We start from the raw sequence: 14,743 nt of genomic DNA, 5'->3' as shown, positions 1-14,743 counted from the left end.
CATGTCCCTTATTAACAATTTTACACACTTCGCCGCAGCCAAAGGGTGTCAGAATGCCAATAATATTTACCATCCACTGTGCAGGCTATTCAAGAGAGGCTGACTGCTGCTGATTGCACTGACAGAAGCTGACAGCATCCGAAACCTGAGATCCCTGCAAATCAACTCTGCCGTCTTCTTTTTAGTAAAAAAAAAAAAATAAAAAAAAAGTGCGTTTGTCGACACAAAGGTGCTGGAGCATTCAGGCATGTGCCTGAACACAAACAGGAATAAGTTTTCTCCCTTCTTTAAACATTAACATTGGAAAAGAGCATGTATAAACTAGTCTGGATCGAGATTTATTAAAATCTGACAGATGCAATAAGGTATGTTTGAATCTGATATGTTGTATTTTAGCCTATTTCAGCCTCATGTTCTAATTGAGAAAGCTAGGTTTTGTCATTATGGGTCATTTAGTAAATCAATTAACTATAATATTTAAAAATTACTTGCCAAAAGAGCTGGGAGGCAAGTAACTGAGACGTCTGTCATGGGAGTATTGAGCCTTCTCAGCTGATCCATCCAGTCTGTAATGATTTCCCTAACATTGACATGAAAGGTGTTGACACCAATTACACCATCTCCCATTTGACCCCCTGACAATTTTGTCTTCAAGCACTAAACATCTCAATCAGGCACACAGCCCACCTTAAAGCATATCAATATATGTGGCGGCAAGACACAGTTTGTTTCTTTGTGTGATGAAAGAACGAAAGAAAAAAAAAGAGAGATCTAAAGGCCAATCCCTGTCCCAATTCATCTGTGATAATAGTTTCCATGACGATGAGGCATCAGTTGCGGCTCAGATAAACAGTGATCCTTTACGAAAACAAGAAGGTCATTACAGCAGCTTGTCAAATCAATGCCCAGTGTGTCCAAGTTGATTAAGACATCTCCCCTCAGCTCTGACACGCCGTCAATAGCAGCAGGCGCACAATGCGGGGTGGGGATGGTGGGGTGGGTGGCAGAAAATGTGTGTATGTGTGTGTGCTGGAGGGCAGGGCGGGCCCTTCCAATCTTTTTCTATTCACACACATCCACACACCTACGCAAACACGCACAGTACTCAGATGATTGGAGTGAAATACCCATCAGTCAGGGAGCTGAGGTGGACTAATGATTCCCTGCGCTGCCTATTAGAACTACATGACAACTCAATCCTGCTCACAAAAAGAGAGAAATGAAGGGGGGAGTTAGGTGGGATTGAAGGGGGAGGCAAGAAGGGCAGAAAGAGAACGAATGAGAGATATAGAAAATAAAAAGTGACCTTGTAGCAGCATCATTTGAGGCTGAATTAAATTGGCAAAAGCAGCCGATCTTTAGCTTGGGGCGATTAACAGAATTAAAGCAGAACAACAAAGGCACAGAGGTTGGCTCTTTTCTTTTCGTTTTTCCCCTGCCTGCCACTGCCATTTGTAATTTGTGTTGAATGTCCTCTTTTGGAGAAATTCCTAGTTTCTAAGCCTGTCAATTATGGTAGGATTCCCTAGCAGACAAATAAATAAAAACAGACTCCAATAAGTGTCTGGTTTATCGTGAATTAAAATTTGTGCTTTTTAATGGCACAGCTGGGCTTCCCACATAACAGTCTTGTTCTGATTTTACAAGAATATTCAGTCGAATTAGTAAAAAAAATTAATAAAAAGACGTCATTAACTCTTAGATATAATCCAAATTAAAAGTGTATTGTAAAACTTTTTTTTCCCATTTAAGAGCTAACTGTATGTTGCTACAAGGAAATTACTTACTTCAAGTTTGGCATCTACACTGAAGCTCATATCATCTCTCTTCTCACAGAATGATCAATATATTTGGAAAGATGGAGTAGCTTGAGCCTATCAGGATTTCTACATGAAAGAGTGGAAAAACTACATTATCAGATACTCCAGCAGTTCATAGCTTAGTTTGCACACAAATATGATAAGCATTAAAACCAATAAATCTTTAGCTCAGGGCTGTTTAAATGAACTTTTGTCAGATGATCAATATTTAGTGTTACTAGCAAACAATTTCACACATAATTTAAAAACATAAAAGTTTAGTAACATTGAGTGAGCTTTAAGTTCTGCTGTCATGACTAAAATGATGTGGCATCAAAGCAGTAGTGATTGGATGTCAGGGGTTAAAGGTTGGCAGATGGTGGAGGACGCTAAAGATCGTAGCCTTATTATTATAATGAATATGACCAGAGACTGAGGCTATGATGGAGCTAGGATTAGGCTGTAAGTACTATATCCTGATTAGTATACAGTACACAGTATCACCTTGAATACCATCATCTGTTGCAAACCTTTATACGACCTGTTACTCATCACCTGTTTAAATGAAAACAATTCAGTTGAATTGGTGCTGCATTCTGTGTGGGAACTTCGATCTGTGAATGACGTCAGACCAGATTAAACTGCATTCCAATTAGGTGAAGTTAGGAAAACATTATAATTTGCTATTTGTTGGGCACAAGCTAACTACCATTAACAATACAAGCCAATCCCAATTATATTTTTTCTGCATTCTAAGAATTCAAACTCTGTAACACTGTTCAGTAATAAAGTTGGAGAGTAGATTGTGTGTAATTGAATAACTCAGAAACAAATGGCAGAAGTGAAAGTAGAAAGTTTGTTACCGCAGCTATCACTTTTCATGTGCAAGGTAGTCAAATTGAATTTTTGAGGTTCGACCTGGTCAGGAATCTTAGTCTTTTGAAGTGGGGATTCTGATTTTGAGAGACGTTCCAGTGGATTTTTTTAAACTTGGAACTCAGGATATTCGATTCATGTGTGCATGTGCACAGTTAGGATAACGTGTTTGTATAGTATATTTCCTGTATAATATCTTTTTGTGCCATTTTTGCTACATGGCAGATGTTCTCCATAGTAAACCAATCCTACAGGTTAGGAGGAGAATGGCAATTCGTGTATCGCATCTCAAGCAACAATAAAGAGTTAACAGTAAGTCATTGTTCTCCATCCATCCATCCATCCTTACTCACTTCTTCTTTTCCGGGTCATGGGGGTCACTGGTGCTCATATCCAGCAGTCACTGTGCGTGAGGCGGGGTAAACCCTGGACAGGTCTCCAGTCCATCACAGGGACATACAAAGACAAACAAGACAAAATAACTATTCACACTCTCAAAGGCCCCTGGCTGGGATTCAATCTGGCAACCTTCTCAATGAGAGGCAGCAGCTCTATCAACAGTGTCACTATGCCACAGGGCTCCAAATGCTAGTCATAAGATTGGAAGCATAAGTAATTATATCGCCTTTAAATAGGAGCGTCTTTGTGATCTGTCAAGGAGTAAGTGGATTAAGGGCAATAGCATGAGGTACAAATTTTGATATACTTAATGGTACTTCTTCCAGCTATCCAACTGTTAAGAATAGTGTACCGCAAGGTTCAGTCTTAGGAGCAACCCTCTTCACAATCTACATAAGTAATGTAGGTAAGATCATTCCTGATGTATCCTTACATTTCTATGCCAACGACACAGAGCTAGAACAGTTACTAAGGTTTTTCAACTCTTACAGTGCATTCAACATAATCCAGTCATATTTGTTCCAAACTTGTTCTCAAACTTGTGCTAAATTCTGACAAAACTAAAGGGATGTTGTTTTCAAACATGAAGTAAGTACCATCAGTCTTTCCTTCTATCTTATCTTCGAATGGTGTTCCTAGTGAGTTTGTCGATTCTAATAAGTACTTGGGTATTTTGGTCGATTTGCATCTCTCTTTTAAGCCTCATGTCAAAAACTTGGTAAAGAAATTGAAAGTAAAACTGGATTTCTTTTTTAGAAACAGATCCTGTCTAACTCTGAATACTAGGAATCAACTAATAACTGATACATTCTTACCCTCCATCGACTACGGTGACATTATTTACATGAATGCTCCTACAAGCACCTTGGAGATGTTGGACGCTGTCTATCATGGTGCGATAAAATTCATACCTGGCTATAACAATCGTATCCATCATGGCACCCTGTATTCACTGGTCAATTGGTCATCATTAGCTTCACATAGACTCTCACACTGGTACATTTTCATCTTTAAATCACTTCTTGGTCTGTTGCCTTTATATATTTCCTCCAATATGCCTTCTATATTATGAGCGGCTGTGGCTGAGTGGTTAGAGCAGTCGTCCTCCAATGCAAGAGTTGCCCAAGTGTCCCTGGGCAAGACACTGAACCCCTCATTTGCACAAATGTGTGTCCCATTGATGTATGAATGTGATTAAAGTTCTGATTATTTTTTTGTACAGAAATATTAGAGTGCTGTATAAATGGTTAAATTATAGGGGTGTAACGGTACGCTAAAATCACATTTCGATTTCGTTCAGTTTCAAGCAGGGCTCGGTTCGGTAAATTTTCAGTACAAAAAAGGCCAAAATAAAGACTTACAAAATGATTATTTTGAAAATATGCTAAGGCAGCACGGTGGCGCAACTGGTAGAGCTGCTGCCTCTCAGCGAGCAGGTCCCTGGTTCAAACCCCGGTCCAGGGGCCTTTCTGGGTGGAGTTTGCATGTTCTCTCCGTGCATGTGTGGGTTTTCTCCAGATACTCCGGTTTCCTCCCACAGACCAAAAACATGCATGTTAGGCTGATTGGTAACTCTAAATTGTCCCTAGGTGTGAGTGAGAAAGTGAATGGTTGTTTGTCTCGTTTGTCTCTATGTGTCCCTGTGATGGACTTGCGACCCGTCCAGGGTGTCCCCCCGCCCCTCGCACAGTGATTGCTGGACATGGGCACCGGCGACCCCCGTGACCCAAAATGGAACAAGCGGGTAAAGATAATGGATGAAAATATGCTAAATAAAAAAATAAGTTTATAAAAATAAAAAAAATATTTCCCTGAAGATGAAGTAGACTCAGCTGCTCAGCTCTCAGTGACATATCCTCAGACTGCAAACACAAAGAGGTAAAAAAAAAAAATTTGAGTTAATAAGATCATAATTTTAAATTTAAAAAGTTAATTAGATCAAAATAATTCAATAACATTACCTCTTCTTGCACTGTCATCATTTCTTTTATGAGGTGGTTGAATATTCTCTTGTTCATTATCATCGGTGTGGCAGAGCTTTAAATCTGGACTCCAGGGTTTGTTGACATACTCAGACTGCAAATACAGAGAGATAAAAAATGGAGTTAATAAGATTATAATTTTTTATTTAAAAAGTTAATTTGATAATAATATATAATAATAAATAAAACAACAATACCTCTTCATGCACAGTCATCATATGTGGTGGTTGAATATTTTCTCTCCCTCATCATCAATGTGGGCTTTAACTCTGGGGTCGAGCTTGTTGACAATCAGTTTTAGCTTTTTCGTAAACTTAAAGTGCTAATACAACTTTTTGGCTGAAGTGTTGACGTGATGGGATGTTGTAGGCAGCGGGGCTCAAAAACTTTAATCACATGCTTAAGCTGGCGCATCAACAACAGAATTCTGATGTAGATCCAGAGCTTCAAAAACTCCTACAGCTTGTGTTATTGTTTTGGACCAATCTGAATTACCTGATAAAGGTTGTTTAAATGCTGCTCTTATCGGTCTTTGCACCAAGCTACGTTCACATTTAGATGATGTCATTTCAAGCGCGTTAACAAGTTAGACATGTTGCCTGCTGCAGATCCAATCTCCGTGAAACAATGTCAACACAGCTTTGGATTTGCACTTGTCTTTTCCCATTGTTGAGTTTTAACAAGAAAGCCATAATGTTTCCAAACAGGAGACCATAACGAGATGAAAGGGTCTTCTATCTCTGTCTTGTTTGTTGCGTGTTAGGCTGCTAATGCTAAGCGTTTTGCAAGACTATGCAACAACTAATAGCGCCATGCTGAAACATACGTAGGAACTTTAGTTCCGCAGCGCATAATCTCTCGCTAAAAAAAATTATTGAGTGGAAAAATAACCGAAACTGTACACACGTGGACTGAACCGAACATTCTATACCGAAACGGTTCAATACACCCACGTGTACCATTACACCACTAGTAAATTAGGGCACAGATTGTCATGTAAAGCGCTTTGAATATCTTGATGAGATAGAAAGGCGTTATATAAGTACAGTCCATTTACCATATGAGCTTCTGGTAAGATGGTGTCCATGTACATGGCTTGCAATCCACCTCTGCTGACGGTGTTTGGATTATTTGTGTTTTGTTCGTTTTCATCTGGGACATCTACTGGTATATGATCGACAACAGCTTCTGGATCTTAGATTTTCTGCCGCCGATGTCGCTTATTTGGATCAATATGAGCATAACGCTGGACCCCCCCCCCCCCCCCTTCCCCAGCTGCTGGCGGACGTGCCTGTTTACCTTGGCTGTGCTCCTCACCTGCCTGCCTGGAGATATCACTCCAGACGCCGGGGAAAACACGCTGGGTGGCTGGTGAAGCTTATAGCTCTGCATGCTGTATCTTCCTCTCCAGCTTGTGGTCATGCTTTCCATTGCCAGCTTCCCGCGCGACCAGACCAGGTAAACAACTGACATGTTGGCCAGTGTGGTGTGCTGGCCGACCCGGAGGGGCTGTTATTGAAAATCTGAGGCCGCTGGCGTGCACTCCCTCCGCCGCACGCTCCCTCCGCCGCTGCTGGGTCTACCTTGGACAGTATCAGGATGTGTTTGGTCAACGCAAGATCTAGATTTACCAACAAAACTTTTATCCTCAGGGACTACTTTCAAGAGCACGATTTGGACTTTGCGTCACAGAGACTTGGATGTCTCCAGGTGAGTCTAGCACCTTGACAGAATTATTGCCACCAAACTGTCTGTATTTTAACGTACAGCGGCCATCAGGCCGGCGCGGGGATGAATTATTAACACTATTCAAATCAACTTTTGACTGTAAACAACTGCCCATCCCAGCTTCCTGCGCCAGCTTTAAGTTGAGCGTCTTTGAACTCGGGCATTCGCCTTCAACTTTATGTGCACTCGTCTACCGCCCACCTCGATCTAAGGATTTCATAAATGAATTTTCTGATTTCTTGGCTGAAATCACACCAAAATATGATCATGTTTTCCTTATTGGGGACTTTAATTTACATGTGTGCTGTCATGAGAAGCCCTTGGTTAAGGACTTTTAAGATTTATTGGACTCGTTTAATCTAAATCAGCATGTAAACGGTCCCACCCAAGAGCGTGGACATACACTGGATCTTGTTTTAACTCGTGATGTGACTGTTAGTAATCTTGAAATTGGTGATAATGTGTTTTTAGACAACACACCAGTCTGGTTTGAGTTCACCCTCCCCCTTCTAACTCCAAAGCCGTGCGCTCCTGCATGTCGCAGCCGGGCCATTAACCACTTCACTGCAACACGTTTCACAGATGTTTATAACTCTGAAATGATAATTCAGCACCAGGTGTTTTTCACCACTACTGAGGAGCTGATATCTCAGTTTAACTCTGTCTGCTAAAGGCTCTGGAACATGTTGCTCCTATTAAAACTAGAAAATTAAAACTCAGAGCAGAACCTCGGCTGAATGACATCACCAATGCCATTAGACAGCAGTGCAGGAGGGCGGAGTGCAAATGGAGGAAAGACAGGCTGCAGGTCTCTTTTCAAATACTAAAAGAGAGCTGGCGTTGTTATCAGAAAGCAGTAAAAGCTGCTAAATCTAAACACTTTTCTGATATCATTGCCTCAAAATCTCACAACCCACGAATTCTGTTCTCTACCCTAAACTCAGTTCACCACCTCACTGAATCATCACCTCTGGAAGCCTCAAATGAGCTGTGTGAGAACTTCCTACATTTCTTTTTAGAAAAAATTGCATCCAACTGAGCTCTCATTTCCCCTCCAACTCATGATCCATCCATCCCACCTCAATCTGTAGCGCTATTTGACCATTTTGAGCCTCTCTCTGTTTTCTCTAGAGCAGGTCATGTGCAGCTTGAAACCTTCTGGTTCCCCCTTTGATGTGATCCCCCCTCGATCCAATCTGGCTTTAAATATCTCCACAGCACTGAAACTGCTCTACTGAAGGTTTTTAATGACATCTTCTTACCCACGGATAGTGGTGATTCTGTGCTGCTTGTCTTACTGGACCTTACATCCACTTTTGACACTATTGACCATGAGATCCTCATTGCTAGGTTGGAGCAGTGGGTGGGCATCACAGGGTCAGCCCTCAATTGGTTCAGATCCTACCTCGCTGAGAGATCCTTTTGTGTTACCATCAAAAATTTTAGTTCTGCAGTGGCAGAGCTTAAATGGGGGGTTCCGCAGGGGTCCATCCTGGGTCCCCTCCTATTCTCTTTATACTGCTGCCAGTTGGGGCTATTTTCCGGAAACACAACATATCTTTTCACTTCTACACCGACGACTGTCAAATTTACTTCCCCCTAAGACACAATGGTACATGCTCTATTCAACCTCTGCTTGACTGCCTGGCTGACATCAGGGACTGGATGGCTTTAAATTTCTTAAGTTTCAATGAAAAGAAGTCTGAAGTCATGTTGTTCCCTCCCAATGACACAATCACGAATCACTGCATCGACCTTTCTGCTCTAGCCCTGTCAGAAAAACAAAGAGTCACAAATCTGGGAGTGATAATGGACCCTTACATGAAACTTAACAGTCAAGTAAACATGATTGTTAAATCCTGTTTTTTCCAACTGAGGCGACTTTCTAAGCTGAAGCCCATATTGTCCAAAAATAACCTGGAGACAGTAATACACGCATTTATTACATTTAGGCTTGATTATTGCAACTCGCTAATGTTTGGTATCAGTCAGACCTCCATTGCATGACTACAACTGGTCCCGAATGCAGCAGCCCGATTTTTAACCAGTACAGGCAAAAGAGAGCACATTACACCAGTTTTGGCCAGACTGCACTGGCTACCGGTTCACCTTCAAATCCAGTTCAAAATACTTCTGTATGTCTACAAATCGCTGAACAGACCCCCTCTCTGATTTGCTACAGCCATATGTCTCACCACGTTCTCTGAGGTCAGTGGACCATTTGCTTCTGACAGTTCCAGGAACTTGTCTTAAACGCAGAGGTGACAGTCTTCTCTGTAGCAGGCCCAAGACTTTGGAACGAGTTACCTCTGCTTGTCAGACAGGCCCCCTCCCTCTCGGTTTTCAAATCCAGTTTAAAAACCCACTACTATTCTGTAGCTTTCAACACCAGATGATCTGTGTTTTGAACCTGTATGCTTCACACAGGTTAGTCGTCATATTTATTATATGCAACGTTTTTATGTCAATATTCTGATTTAACGTGATTTTGTATGTTGCTTTGTGTGTTGCCTGTTTTTCTGTTTGTACAGCACTTTGGTTGGCCTTGTCACTGTTTTAAGTGCTCTATAAATAAAATGGTATGGTATATGTCTTTCTGTGAGTGCAACTACAGAGCGCGCTCTCAATACATGCAGTGCACCCTCAGTGCGGACTGAATTAGGCAAAAGGGCCTTCTCTTACTCCACTCTTGTAACCTAGAATACCTTACAAAATGATCTGAAGCACTCAACCATGACATCTCTAAGGGATTTAAAACACCTGCTAAGTTCATGGCAACAACCAACACAAATACACTACATTGCCAAAAGTATTTGCTCACTCATCCAAATTATCGGAATCAGGTGTTCCAATCACTTCCATGGCCACAGGTGTATAAAATGAAGCACCTAGGCATGCAGACTGTTTGTACAAACATTTGTGAAAGAATGGGTTGCTCTCGGGAGCTCAGTGAATTCCAGCATGGAACTGATAGGATGCCACCTATGTAACAAATCCAGTCGTGAAATTTCCTCACTCCTAAATATTCCACAGTCAACTGTTAGCTGTATTATAAGAAAATGGAAGTGTTTTGAAATGACAGCAACTCAGCCATGAAGTGGTAGGTCACTTAAACTGACGGAGCAGGGTCAGCGGATGCTGAAGTGTGTAGTGAGTCACGTGGGTACGTGTCACTAGTTGTAGTATGACAATATATATGAAATATATATGCATACAATTTCACGAGTTCCTCATCTTTCTGACTGTGTAATGCCGTGCATTGAAATTAAAGAAATGCGAACGAGAGACGTTATTTACCTTTGACCCATCAAAATGAATGGAGTCATTTATTTTCAGAATCAAAGTTTAACATCAAACATTTACATTAATTTGGCAAAATATGAAAATAATAACAGACAAGTTTCACAGAAAATGAGCATCGATCACGCGGCGGTGAACGAGGACTTTGCTTCAGATATTTCTAAAATATCTGTACTGGTTTTGTGAGAGAGAGAAGAGTTTAAGATGAAATGGAGATTATCTTACAGAGAACTATGTGAGGGAATTTATATCTGTTGACCAGAACGTGCACGCTTCATCAGATTTCAGCTCGCTTCCGGTACACTTTAGTCGAAGAAGAGACCGTTACCTTGTTGATGATAGATCAGCTCGATAGAGAGTCCTCCAGACCTTTCAGCGTCTCCGTTGAGAGCTGCTGAAATCCTTAGATAGTCGTGCGTGGGTCGTTCAAACAGAAATTATAATTCCAAAACGTCTCTGGATCATCCTGAATTCTCGAATTCTCTTCCATTCACTTCACCATTCTCCATGGATTCCCCATGAATTCATACCAATTCTCTCCAGAACTCCTTGAGAACTCCTTGAGAACTCCTTGAGAACTCCTTGAGAACTTCAGAACTGCTTCAGAACTAACTTGAACTGGAAAGTTGCCACATTTTAAATGGGTCGACTTCCGGTTCAATTTAGAGCTTTCTGATTCGTGGATGTACCAGAAAGAGGTGTGGTTTTTGACGTAAGGTATTATCAAAAGTCGAGGTCAGGGAATGAGATTTGTTTAACAACTGACAGAGAGATTATTGCAAAAAGCAGACTTCGTGGAGTCTCTATTCTGATTATCTTCTCAAATAGTTAAACATGACATTTCTTCTTCAGTAAACATTTAGTTGACCGAAGCTTCAACTTTCACATACTTACGACTTGGCTCATTTCAGACAGAAAATCAAGAAATGCATATTCAGGTGATTTCTTCTTTGAATGAGGAATAAAAATCATTACTTACTGTTTATGTAAAATAAAAATGAGTAGTTCTTTTCAACCTGTAAGCATTGAGTGAAACTAACACAATTTGATTATCAAACATTTGTAAAACAGTAATGATTATAGAGGATTGTCTTTTCTGCTTGATTAATTCAAGAAAGAAAGTCATCAGATGGCTCAGACTTATTCAGATCAATGAAAATAACAGTCTCTGTCCATCTGGTAGATTTGAGGTCAGATAAGGGTCAGACCAGGTTCACTACAAGTGCATAGTGCAAAGTTGTCGCCAACTTTCTGCAGAGTCTATCACTACAGACCTCCAAACTTCATGTGGCCTTCAGATTAGCTCAAGAACAGTGCACAGAGAGCTTCATGGAATGGGTTTCCATGGTCGAGCAGTTGCATCCAAGCCATACATCACCAAGTGAAATGCAAAGCGTTGGATGCAGTGGTGTGAAGCATCCCGCCACTGGACTCTAGAGCAGTGGATGCATGTTCTCTGGAGTGAAGAATTGCACTTCTCCATCTGGCAATCTGATAGATGAGTCTGGGTTTGGCAGTTGCCAGGAGAACGGTACTTGTCTGACTGCATTGTGCCAAATGTAAAGTTTGGTGGAGGGGGGATTAAGGTGTGGGGTTGTTTTTTAGGAGCTGGGCTTGGCCCCTTAGTTCCAGTGAAAGGAACTCTGACTACTTCAGCATACCAAGACATTTTGGACAATTCCATGCTCCCAACTTTGTGGGAACAGTTTGGAGCTGGTCCCTTCCTCTTCCAACATGACTGTGCACCAGTGCACAAAGCAAGGTCCATGGATGGCAGAGTCTGGTCTGGATGAACTTGACTGGCTTGCACAGAGTCCTGACCTCAACCCGATAGAACACCTTTGGGATGAATTAGAGCAGAGACTGAGAGCCAGGTCTTCTTGTCCAACATCAGTATGTGACCTCACAAATGCGCTTCTGGAAGAATGGTCAAAAATCACCATAAACACACTCCTAGACCTTGTGAACAGAAGAGTTGAAGCTGTTCTAGCTGCAAAGGGCAGACCACCGTCATATTGAACCTTATGGAGTAAGAATGGGATGTCATTTAAGCTCATATGTGAATCAAGGCAGGTGAGTGAATACTTTTGGCAATGTAGTGTATGTTCCTGCTTTCAGCATTTTACACCACTTTATAATGTAGCTGTTTCTTTTTCCGTTTCGTTTTTATATCATTTCTTCTATTTACTTTTTAATTTTATATGCTTTTTATATGATCGTCTATTGTTGTCTGTACCTCATCTGTGTTCTTTGTTTAAAACAGGTCTCTCTTGTAAATGAGTCCTCGTGGCTCAATGAGACTGACCTGTATAAATAAAGGTTGAATGAATATGTAGTAGGGCAGCACGGTGGCGCAACTGGTAGAGCTGCTGCCTCTCAGTGAGCAAGTTCTTGGTTCAAACCCCGGTCCAGGGGCCTTTCTGGGTGGAGTTTGCATGTTCTCTCCGTGCATGCGTGGGTTTTCTCCGGGTGCTCCGGTTTCCTCCCACAGACCAAAAACATGCATGTTAGGCTGATTGGTAACTCTAAATTGTCCCTAGGTGTGAGTGAGAGAGTGAATGGTTGTTTGTCTCGTTTGTCTCTGTGTGGCCCTGTGATGGACTTGCGACCCATCCAGGGTGTACCCCGCCCCTCACACAGTGATTGCTGGACATGGGCACCAGCGACCCCCGTGACCCAAAATGGAATAAGCGGGTAAAGAAAATGGATGGATGGATGGATGAATATGTAGTAAATCATGACATAATATGTACAGTAGATAATGATGCAATGCAAGACATTTTAAATATGGCAGCTTGATATATTCAAATTACATCTCCTTTTTGAGATTTGAGCTTGAAAATTGTTTCTTCATTACAACTCCAAAAAGTACAGCAGGTGTAAAGATTATGGTGCTCACAGCACTTGTGCACAAATTTGGTATGAACATCAGTGTAATATACAAAACAACAGCCATTAAGCATCCTCAACCATCAATTTTGATGTTTTGTAAAGAAAACAAAATCAATTTTCACACATTTTGTTTTCAGTGTGCTCCAGAGGGACCTTTTTTTTTTTTTAACAAACACTTTTGCAATAATTTCCAGCAGGAAATCTCCCACTGAAAAGTGTTTGTGTGCTCATGCAAGAGAAAATCAAAAGAAAACAAATAAATCTAGTCTAATTGCACATTTTTCAGTTTTCACAAGTGGAACAGCTTTAAAGGAGCAGTTGTTGCTGCCATCAACCTGCACATGATCATAAAGTTGTAGTGAACCAGATAACCTCAAATCTACCAGATGGACAGAGACTGTTATTTTCATTGATCTGAATAAGTCTGAACCATCTGATGAACTTTCTTTCTTGAATTAATCAAGCAGAAAAGACAATTCTTTATAATCATTACTGTCTTACAAATGTTTTGATAATCAAATTGTGTTAGTTCACTCAATGCTTTACAGGTTGAAAAGAACTACTAATTTTTATTTTACATAAACAGTAAGTAATGATTTTTGTTCCTCATTCAAAGCAGAAATCACCTGAATATGCCTTTCTTGATTTTTCTGTCTGAAATGAGCAAGCTGTCGTAAGTATGTGAAAGGTTGGTCTTCGGTCAACTAAAATGTTTACTGAAGAAGAAATGTCATGTTTAAACTTTTTCAGAAGATTACTAAGAGTAGACTCCAAAAAGTCTGCTGCTTCTGCAATAATCTTTTCTGTATGTTAAACAAGTTTCATTCTCTGACCTCGACTGTTGATAAACACCTTACGTCAAAAACCACTCCTCTTTCTGGTCCTTCCACGAATCAGAAAGCTCTAAATTGAACAGGAAGTCGACCCAAATAAAATGTGGCAACTCCCCAGTTCAAGTTAGATTGAGAGTTCTGAGAGATGTTGGATTGGGAGCTGACAATAGGTCCGATAGTCTAACAGAATGAGAAGATTGAGAATGCAGTCGGTTCTGAAAGCTTCAGAGCAATGAAGAATCCAGAGGTTTTTTGGGGATTATAATTCTGTTTTGAGCTAATCAACGCACGACTTTCTGAAGGTTTGGTAGCTCTCGACGGAGACGCTGAAACGAGTCAGAAAGGAACTACATCCAACGCTGATTCATCGTCAACAGGTAGATGGTTCTATTTTGACCAAGTGTACCGTGAGAAGCTGAGATCGGACGGAGCGTGCAACTTCTGGTTAAACAGATTAAATCTCCCTCACATATTCCTCTGTAAGATAAATCTCAATTTACTCTTAAACTCACCTCTCTCTCATAAAACAGTACAGATATTTTTAGAAATGTCTGAAGCAAAGTCCTCAAATCACCGCCGAGTGATTTGAAGTTCATTTTCTGTGAAACTGTCTGTTATTATTTTCATATTTTGCCAAATTAATGTAAATGTTTGATGTTAAACTTTGATTTTGAAAATAAATGATTCCATTCATTTGATGGGTCAAAGATAAATAACGTCTCTCGTTCACATTTCTGTTAAATTCAATGCACGGCATTTACAGTCAGAAAAATGAAGAACTCGTGAATATTGTATGCATATATAATTCATATATTGTGTCATACAACAAGTGACACGTACCTCATGTGTATCACTACAAAGTCATCAACGAATAGTTTAACATTTTTGAGTCTACTGTGAGAAACATTACTGACTGTCTGAAATTATTCAAGAC

Source organism: Nematolebias whitei, chromosome 1, assembly GCF_014905685.2.
Source record: "Nematolebias whitei isolate Nwh7 chromosome 1, NemWhi1, whole genome shotgun sequence".
NCBI lineage: Eukaryota > Metazoa > Chordata > Actinopteri > Cyprinodontiformes > Rivulidae > Nematolebias > Nematolebias whitei.
Note: the sequence above shows the minus strand (reverse complement) of the source record.